Raw genomic sequence first — 10,366 nt, forward strand, 5'->3', positions numbered from 1 at the left:
TTTGAAGCTACGTTTCTCCTTGGATTCGAGTTTCACAGGCACAGAGGCCATGGGCTTGCCTAGGCCTCAGATGGACTAGAAGTGGTCTCAGTGGGGGGTGAGATGCCACAGTGGATCTGTGGTCAGAGCCAGACCTTAGTCGTCCAGCCTTTGCTTTGATACTTGAAGCACTGATCACTGACCATCTTGCGAACCCCGGAGTGGGGCAGCACGGAGGCAGGAGGCTCTCCAAGCAGGCCTACTAGAGAAGCCGGGTGTCTTTCCACTCCCCGGGGGTCAAATTTTCCAGCACTCTCTGGTACTAACCTTTCCCACCTTTCCCACCTGACAAGGAGCCATTCTCTGGCTTGTTTGTTTGTTTGTGCTTGTGAGAAGAGGGACAGTTGAGGGCGGCCTGCCTGGGAGACAGGACCTACACATGGGAGGATAATACCCCATGGCCTGCGGCTGCCTGCCTTAGGAGTGTGTCTCGGAGCACAGATTCTTACATGGCTTACTCTCAGTCTGGGCTCCGAGACGTCAGGATCAGCTTACAGCATCTCTGTCTTCCGTCTGAGTCCTGGCAGTTTCCCCAAGCCCCTTATTGCCCTCCCCTTGGCCTCTCAGGAGAGCTGGGAGAGATCCTGTCAGAAGCAGTGTCTTTATTAGCACTAGAAGCTCCAACAGCTGCGCAACACTAGATAAATCCTGGTGTGAGGAATTTCCCCGTTTCTAGCCATTCTCAGAGAACCTGCATCCCTGGACTTCAATTCCGTTCCTTAAATGCAGTTTTGCTCTGAGCCTGAGTCTCCCCCAGTTCTTTGAGCCTCAGAAATCCTAGATCTCAGGGCTGTCAATCACTTTCTTCAATCCTCAAGCCCTGTGTGGAATTAGAATGGATTACCCCAACCCCCCTGGACGCCGGTGATGGAAGCTAGGGCCTTCTATGGGCTAGGAAAGCTACACTAAGCTACAGCCCCAGGCCTTGATTTTTTTTTTTATTACAAAATGCCTGAATATCTTTATCTACTGGCAAAAGTTAATGTGCACTTGTCTGGAGTTCCCTTGTAGCTCAACCTTCCTTGTGGAAAGGTTGGCTGATGAATTAGGACTGCCTGTCTCTGGCATTTTCTTTTGTGTGTTGAAAAGCTGTGTTGTACCGTGGCCCCAAGAACACAAGGAATGATCTTTGGGGAAATGAGTCACCAGTACCTCCCCTGCTGATGACTGTCCTCCCACACCCTGGGGACTGCACAGTATGGGAGGGAATCTTTGCAAGGCACTAACAATGTGGAGGGCAAACACTTCAGAGAGAGGCCAGCCGGGCCTGTTGTTTTCATGCTTTGAGAGCAAAGTGAGAAATACAAGCTGTCTCTTTACCTTCCCGGCAAACACCAGGCCTTGCCCTAAATCTCCTCTGATTTCACCTCCCTGGACACAGGCTGCCCAGTTGCTCAGAGTCAAATCCAAACAAAAACTCTTATTCATAGCGCCCAGGAGGTGAATGTCCATGCAGCTCCATGAGAACTGGCGATTGCCGAGGTGTTCATGGCAGGGTCCTGACGAATTCTCGCTGCTTCTAGAGCCATCTGGGTGCAGGGGTGGGGAGCAATTCAACTGTGCTCCAAAGTAGTGTTTGGAAATTAAATTTGGTATCTTTTCTCCGGTTTTTAGTGGGGTTTCAGGAAAAGCATGGCTGCATGCTCTGGTTTAAGGGTGCTGTGCTTGTTCCGATTGTCTCTGCTATACTGCAATGACTGTGTGCCCTGACTCCTTCCCGCTTTGAGCTCCTCAGACCCCACCTCAGAACCACACCTCCCTTCGCTGACTTTCTGTACTGCCAAGCGCCAGTCACTACTCAGTGGCTCCTACTGCCCCCAGAGTCCCTGCTTGCAGGTGAAGGCCAGGCCAAAGGGGGCTTTTATCTGTCACTTCCACACAAGATAGTCATCTGAGGAAAGGGAGACGCAGTTGAGAAGGTGCCTCCCTCAGACTGGTCTAGAGGCAAGCCTGTGGGACATGTTCTTGATTATCGATTGATATGAGGTGGCCCAGGCCCACTAATGGCGGTGCTACGCCTGAGCAGGTGGTCCTGGGCTGTAGAATAAAGTAGGCCGAGGAAGCCGTGGGGAGGACAGCATTCTTCCATGACTTCTGCTTCAGCTGCTGCCTCCAGGGTCTGCCCTGACAGTCTATGAAATAAACACTCTGCTCCACAGTTGGTTTAGGTCAGTGTTCTGTCATAGCAACAGAGAGCCAAACTAAGCCCAAAGGTAGCTCACCGACTCCAAGTCACAGTTTCCTGCTGACTGGGGTGTCATTCACCTGGGTGTCCTGGATATCTGGAACAGCAAACACGACGGTGGGTAAATGTATGTAAACATTGGAAGAGGAGGCCAAAGGGAGCCTGTTGAACTGCAGTGACTCACGGCCTACGCCCTCCCAAGTCCATCACAGCCTTCAAAGCTGAGAAGCCAGGGCAGGGCTGGGGTGTAGCTCAGTGACAAAGTGTGTGTTTGACATGCGCCAAGCCCTCAGTTTAATCCCAGCACAGAGGGAAAAGAAAAGGCCGGGACACCCAAGAACTTCTGTCTCTACCCCTGTCTGTCTCCATTCTGAAGCTCTGTAAGTTGCTTGTCTTTCATACCTCTCACCAAAGTATAAACCCCGCAGGTATGAGTGTAAACAGTGCAGGACTGTCTGTGGCCCAGCACGCCGGACAGAGAAGCAGCTGGAGACAGCTAAATGGGGCCTGGGGAACTATTTCCTAAGTTACTGCTAGCCTCAGGTTGGTATTTAGAGACAGAGACAGCAAACACAAACATGTCCACCCTGGCTTGTCATACAGCAGCAGAGGAACAAGGGGACAGTTCTGAGCCAAGTCTGGAAGAGGAAGTGGAGAACCAGAGCTTGTATCATGTAGAAAAATCCAAAGTAACCTGTTTCCTGGGCAATGCTTTGCTTTGGAAACTCTGAAACTTTCATGGTCCTTGGCTGTGGTACAGAGGCTCTGAAAACACTTATAAATTGGGGCTGACGAGATAGTTCAGTGGTTAAAGTCACGTGCTATTCTTGCAGAAGATCTGGAGTTGGTCCCTAGCATACACATGGTGATTTGAAACTGCAATTCTGGTCTCAGGGGAATTGACTCCCTCTTTTGGCCTCCACAGGCACCAGCATTTGTGTGTGTACTGACATGCATGAAAACACTCATATACATGAAATAAAAACTAAAAATTTACCTTCTTGAAAAAAGAATTTTAGAAGCCATTAAAAATAAACTTTAGAAACTGGGGGTATAGCTCAGTTGGTAGGGTGCCTGCCTAGCATGCAGGAAACCCTGAGTTTATTCCCCAGGGCTGCATGAGCTAGGCATGGTGGCTTATAATCTCAGGACTCAGGAGGGAGGAAGAGTAGTTTAGTGTCATCCTGGACTTCACAGTGTAGGGTACATGAGATCCTACACTTCACAGTGAGTTTGGGACTAGCCTCGGATACATGAGATCCTAGACTTTACAGTGAGTTTGGGACTAGCCCAAACGAGAACCTATCTCAAGAGCCCAAGGAAAGCCTGAGAATTTTACAGACATCCTGCCCCTTCCTGTAGGTAAGCTTAGTCAAACCTCCCTGGATCGCTAAGCTGGACGACTTTGGTACAACCACCCTGGCTGGGGTGAGCAGCAGTGAGCGAACACTGAGTTGTGTCTCAGTGTCTCATCTGGGGAAAATTTCTCCGACAACATGCGCTGGAGGTGAGGACAGGAGTGGCTGTCTCTAGGAGCTAGTCTTTGGTTTGAAGGTCACAAAAATGAAATGCAGAGAGAACTTAGATTTGCCTAGAGTGGTTTTTCCATGTGAAAACTCAAAGAAAAAAAGTAACTAAGGAAATGCACAACATGACTGACAGAGCTGGGAGGTTAAAACGTAACTGATGGGTGGGTCCTGGTCCACAAAGACGGGGGTCAGGTAACCGATGGGTAGGTCCCCGAAGATGGAGTCAGGTAACCGATGGGTGGGTCCTGGTCCACAAAGATGGAGTCAGGTAACTGATGGGTAGGTACTGGTCCACGAAGATGGAGTCAGGTAACCGATGGGTGGGTCCTGGTCCATGAAGACGGAGTCAGGTAACCTATGGGTGGGTCCTGGTCCACAAAGATGGAGTCAGGTAACTGATGGGTAGGTCCTGGTCCATGAAGACGGGAGTCAGGTCCCACCTTCTCCAGGAAGGCTTTTACAGCAGTGCCAGCATCTGATAACCTGCTTCTGGCTCCTCTAAAATCATCATAATGTGAGAAGATGCTGAAGTCTAGATTGTTCACTCTCCGCTGGTCCACTTAGCACATCTCTCCAGTGCAGTTTGGAGTCAGGGGCTGCATCTTCCTCGAGAATGAAGGTGCACGGAACACTTCATAGGCTGAGCTTGCTGGCTAGGAGCGGGAGAGGTCAAGAGAGACCTCCCAGATGAGCAAGGAACATGGCCTTCCCTTGGCTTTTTGGTTGCAGGCCCCAGGAATGTTTGAGGCAGCCTGGTTATGTCTTGGCCAGCTCATCATCTATCAAAGCTCTGTTTAATTTTGATCTTGCTATTGCTGTCACTTATCTGGAGCCAAGAAACCAAAAAATCCAAATAATGAAATGCCTAGTTCAGCTCAAACATAGAACCAGGGAGACACCGTAAATAAGGAACGGAAAACAGTGGGGTCTGGGGGTCCTGGTAGTGAATACAGACCCGACTCCAAGATTAACTTGAACAAGAGGATGTAAAGCAAAGGGGGTGGCAGGAGAGACACCTAGCACTGAGCTGGGTGGACCACTGCTCACACGCACTCTATATGATGGTCTGGATGTTTATTGTTCTCTTGTTTTTAAGCTGCTCTATCTTCATCCTCTGAGACCCCATCCTTTAAGATGTGGGTAAACATGCTTGATTAGTCTGAACAGAAGTGTTTTTCTATGCTGCCAAAAGAGAAGTTTTACCAAGAAAACACAGGGAATGAAGCTGGGAAAGGAGGAAGCGGTCTTTAAAGGACCCTACGAGAATAATTGCTGGGATGTAAATGCTACATCGAATCATACGTGACTCACAGGTTCTTTGAAGGAGGCTGAGCAGAATGTCTTCCTGGAATTCTGTGGGTAGCAGCTCACATTCCGTCACAACCGAGCCGTGATTGCTGGTCCTCTGAGTCAGCGGTCCTCAGGTATCTGCTCCATGCACCTCTTATTCCAACGGCGGGTGAAGCATGAGGTACGAGCATGACGGCTCTTTCACAGCTGAGCAAAGTGAGGCCTCAGGGCTTTTCCTCATCACCCAGCTGGAAGCCAGGTCAACAAAGTGTATGTTTTAAAATCAACCTTCATGTGTCTGTGTGTGTGTGCGCGCGCGCGTGTGCATGGGGGAAGTGCTGTGTGTGAGTGCTGTATGTGTGTGCGCGCGTGTGCATGGGGGAAGTGCTGTGTGTGAGTGCTGTATGTGTGTGCACGCGTGTGCATGGAGGAAGTGCTGTGTGTGAGTGCTGTATGTGTGTGCGCGCGTGTGCATGGGGGAAGTGCTGTGTGTGAGTGCTGTATGTGTGTGCACGCGTGTGCATGGGGGAAGTGCTGTGTGTGAGTGCTGTATGTGTGTGCGCGCGTGTGCATGGGGGGAGTGCCCGTGCCATGCTGTGAGTGAGTCAGAGGACAACCTGGGTCCCAGTCTTTACCTTTCATTCTGTTTAGGGCAGGGACTTTTGTTGTTTGATGTTTGTGTAGATCAAGCTGGCTGTTCCCTGAGCTTCTGGAAGCTTCCGGTCTCTGCCTCCTATTTCCCCCTAAGAGCCCTGGGATTGCAGGTAAATGCTATTTCCATGAGACAGGAGATAAGAACTTAGGTCCTCATGTCTGTAGAGCAAGTGCTCTACCCACTGAGCAACCTCCCCAGTCCTACCACGTGTATGTGTCTGTGTGTGTGTGTACGTGCGTGTACGTGCATGTGTTAGACTCTCTAACTTTAACAAACTCAAATCTGCTTCCTTTTATTGATAATCTTGGATTTGGAGAATTGCTGTTAAATAAAACTATAAAACAGTTTTCTATCCAGCTAACTATTTCCCTACATTATACAGGGAATCGAGGAGACAAAAGAATACTCAGTCTACCCTTGGGAACCAATTGTCCAGAGAGCGCTTCTTTCCAGACTGTAATATGGTGCTCATTATGTCTGAACAATGACAAGCCAGTGGCGGGTTTGTTAAACGCTAGGGAGGTCATTAACACGCTGGCCTTCCTAATTCATGCGGAAAGCCTGCTTTCGTTTATCAGAAGGCTGTAGGGGAGGTGCTCAATTATGGACGTGATGCTACAGGAGGGCAAGTCCACGACATTTACGATATTACAGACAGGCAAAGGCCAGCCAAAGAACATTGGTTAAGCGTCTAAGTGCCGGCAAGTTTTCCTCTTGAATAACCATTGGTCCAATGTTCAAGGGCTTATGTAAATATGTTGTGTCCTTTTTACAAGATTTTTAAAATGGTAACTTGCCCTACCCAGTAACTATAATAAGGTTCAGAAACAGTTGAAAAGAAAAGTGCTTCCAACTTTTTATTTTTCTTTTCTTTTTTTTTTAACGTCAAGGCTAAAACACAGGCCTTGCCCTTACAGAGCTTATGCTGCCCCCATGAGCTGAATCCTCAGCCCCCAGCTAATGACCTAACTAAGGAGACCCGGCTCACATGTGAGAAGGCAAGTCAGGATCCAGCAGCTTTTTAAAGTTTTTTTTTTTCAACCGTTATTTTCAATTATGTGTCTATGTGTCTGTGTTTGGTATCAGCTCCCCTGGATCTGGAGTTACAGATGGTCGTGAGCCATGATATGTAGGGTTCTGGGAACCAAACAGGATTCTCCACAGAAACAGTAGAGCCCTTAACTGCTAGGCCATCTCTCCAGCCTCCAGGATCCAACGGCTTTTTAAGTCACAAATAAAGCATTCTCACCTCTGTGCAAAAGCCTCCTAAAAACAAAGGAAGCAGGAAAATGAGAAGGGAGGCAGATACAAACTGGAAGGACAGCAACTAGGAAATGGGGACTGGGAAGACACTCACTGTGGGTGACCTTCACCAGGAATCATGGTCCCCCCATGATCACAGGGTCAATTATCAAAAATGCTATGGAGAGACACAAGACAGAATGAACCAAGCACGCACAGAGAGGAGGAGTAGGCTAGGACGGATGCCAGCAGAGTTCCCGAGGCCGCTCTGGCTGAAGAAAGAAGGATGCCGGATGCCTTGGGATTTGCAGCTCTCCACCATGCAAGGGACAGATCTCATTTTTCCCCTCCTGCTGGCTCTAGCTGGCCGCAGCAGCTCTCAGTTGAGGGACAAGCCAGGGCCATGTCCTGGAAATGCTCAGGTTTCAGTTTTACCCTAACCTCAGAGGTAGCTTCTCCATGGTTAGCAAACCTGAGCAAGGGCCGATTCCTGGAGGAGGAGAGTGGAAATGATGGCTGGTCCTGAAGGCTGGGACCTCCTGTCTGGTAACAGCTCCGCTGCTGAGCAAGCGGAAGACACCTTGACTCCACAGGGCTTCTCCCCTCGCTGGAGACTTTGTTACTGTCTGTGGCAATTTGCAAAGCAGATCGAAGCTACTGTATAAAAACTGCTCACTTTTTCATCCCTTTGGCTTTTGTTTTGTGAAAACCTTGCGTCCTCATAGTCCAGGCAGAGGCAGGTCTTGAACCTGAGATTTTTTTTTTTTTACCTCAGTCCCCCCAAACCCTGAGATTATAGGTGTGTGCCACTCTGCCTTTCTCATCACCTTTTTTTTTTAAAGGATGTTGTCCTTTCATATTAAGAAATCCATGTCATCGTGAGCCTTAGAAAACCATGTAACTCTGAGAATGTCACCTGTCTAGTGTGTCTTGTGCCGTGTTCAGCTAGAGTAAATACCTGGTCCCGGGCCCCAGGCTGAATGTAACCTGGTAAGTGTTACTGCCTTGCATCAAACACTAGATTAGCTTCACCAAGGGTGGGGACTTGGGACTCCAGTCCAAAGACCTCACAGAGATAAAGGATCTTTGCACAGAAGGAGCAAGAGATGGGGATGTGGTCCCGATATTTGTCTTGAAGAGGAGGTGTCTGAGTAGTTGGTGGCCCAGGCTTGGGGTGGTCACAGCAGTGCAGGGAAGAGAGAAAGATGGAAGAACGGAAAAGAAGCCAGCTCTCACTGCACAGGAAGACGGCGTAGGGCTCAGGCACACAGGAGAGTAAGCATATATCAGAGAAGGGGAAGAAGGCAATGGAATTTACCTGCTCACCCTTCCTGGCCTTAGCTCTCTCTGCAGGGCCTCCATTGCCATGCAGATCAGGCAGTGGTGGCACACACCTTTAATCTCAGTAGCCATACTAGTTAGCCATAGAGGCCAGGAGGTGGTACACACCTTTAATCTAGCACTAGAGAGGAATTTAAAACAGGAGGAGACAGCTCTGAGCTCAGTCTCAGTCTGAGGATTCGTGGAGGCAAGATCGCCACTTCAGTCTGAGGTAGAGGTAAGAGCCAGGAGCTGGCTGATTTGCTTTTCTGATCTTCTATTGAACCCCAATATCTGTCTCTGGGTTTTTATTATTTGTGCTACAGTTGCTAGTGAGACCCAGGCCTACATTTCATTCATTCAGCTTTACCTGGGGGGCATATGAAAAGACACAGGTCCCAGCTGTCTTGCTTTGCAAGACTGGGAGAAGATAGAAGAGGGACCTGCAGTCTATGGCATTCATTCATTCATTCGTTCACTCCTCACTCACTCATTCATTCTTTGAGGAAGGCAGAGGCCTTGCGACTTGATCACCATTTGCTGGGCAGCTCTCCATGCCACTGAACTGGAGCAAGAACTGTCAACACCTGAGCTCTGGGGGACACACTCAAGCCGTAGGAACAGTGTTCCTGCAGAAGTGATAGTTCCAGTGGCCAGTGCTGGAGACTTGGTCCCATGATAAACTAAGAGTTCCTTGCTATTCCATCACAGCCACAACCCCACCAGCCCTCCCAAGGCCATTTAAACACACCCATTCCTCTACATTGACATTACTTTTGGCAGCCTGTAACTATAAATTTCCCAGGGAAATTGAAGGGGAGAGGGACTTAAATGTCTCACTTAGCAAAAGATCCTAACCCCGTTTCTCTATGATGTTTAAATACTAATTCTGTGATGCTGTGGAAGTCACTTAACCCCTCTGAGCAACTGTGGCAATTTCATGAGACCCAGGGTATTATATATAACATAGGAGTAAGTGAAATCACCATGGCAACAGCACTTTTGCACTCCAGCGTACTGAACAAGGTAGGGGCCATCCTGCCTCCTCTCTGCACCCCTGTTCACTGGTCCTCTCTAGTGGTTCTTCCTTCTTTCTTTGACCCTCTTGAGCTTGGCTCCAGCTCTGTTCCTAGTAGCTCTCCCACCAGCTCTTGCCCCTGAATTCAAGCCTAATTCTACCCTCTGTTCCTTGGAGTCACCCTGAGCGGTCTGCTCTTGGCACCGTATTAGAGGGAACAGTCTTAACTACAATGGCTCGCCAGGACAGTGATCCCACAACAATAGGAGCTTTCCCTTGCCGCACTGAGCAATGTCTCCACAAGTACCAACGTGTCTGGTAGGAGAAGAAGGGCTTGCCTGGGAAGAGCTGGTTCAGCTGTCTCTGAGATTCTGCTATGCTGACATGAAGCGAAAACAAGTGGACTTTCCCATGGTTTCTGTGATGCCCTCTCCCACATGGGCTCACTTTCACCTCACAGCGAGGGAGCAAGGGCATCTCCCATTTTTACAAGCAGATTCTCAAAGCCCAGCAAGTCGTTCCAGGCTTATTTTATGGCCAGCGCGAGGCCCGCCAAAACTAGGAACTGTGTTCTAGTTCCAAGTTATTTTCTGTCATTCTTCTGCCCTTTGTTTTGACCTGTTCCCGTTCCCTTTGTTCTTGCCTTTCACAGGCATTTGCATGCCAGGCCTGTGCTCTTGGCGTGTTTACTTACCTCACCAAGGAAACAACACACTCCAGAAGCCTTGAGGGACCTCAAGTCCACACGGCCACTTCCTACACTGAGGTAAGTGGAGGCCAAACTGACCTTCCTCACTGGCCAGAGGGGCTTTGTGAGCCACGAACTGCTCCAGGGAGGTACACAGTTTTTCTGTCAACTGACTTCTCACGTTGCGAGCTCTCTTTGTGGTAGGGACACCTCCATTCTCGGAGGCTAATGGCCTTAGTGACTATAGGCTGTTCCCTGGAGGATGTTGTATGACTGGTTCTGAACTAGGGGATGGGAATGAGGAAGCAGAGGCCAGAGAGGCAATAAAGGGACTGTTGAGCAGAAATCCAGCAGAGAATCAGAGACAAACAGAGAGAACATAAGTGTGTCACATGATCTC

At 49.2% G+C, this 10,366-nt stretch overlaps 1 long non-coding RNA gene across 1 annotated transcript; it reads left to right on the top strand.

The window, feature by feature from the left end:
- Window positions 1–2,523: 2,523 nt before the first annotated feature.
- LOC121454923 lies at window positions 2,524–10,044 on the top strand. The gene is made up of 4 exons (XR_005975381.1): window positions 2,524–2,604; window positions 5,067–5,177; window positions 7,783–7,930; window positions 9,931–10,044. It is a non-coding gene; the product is annotated as an uncharacterized LOC121454923 (long non-coding RNA).
- The last annotated feature ends 322 nt before the right edge of the window (window positions 10,045–10,366 follow it).

Source organism: Microtus oregoni, unplaced genomic scaffold (genome assembly GCF_018167655.1).
Source record: "Microtus oregoni isolate MIOR12 unplaced genomic scaffold, Mior012 000013F_ref0000133, whole genome shotgun sequence".
NCBI classification, from domain to species: Eukaryota; Metazoa; Chordata; class Mammalia; order Rodentia; family Cricetidae; genus Microtus; species Microtus oregoni.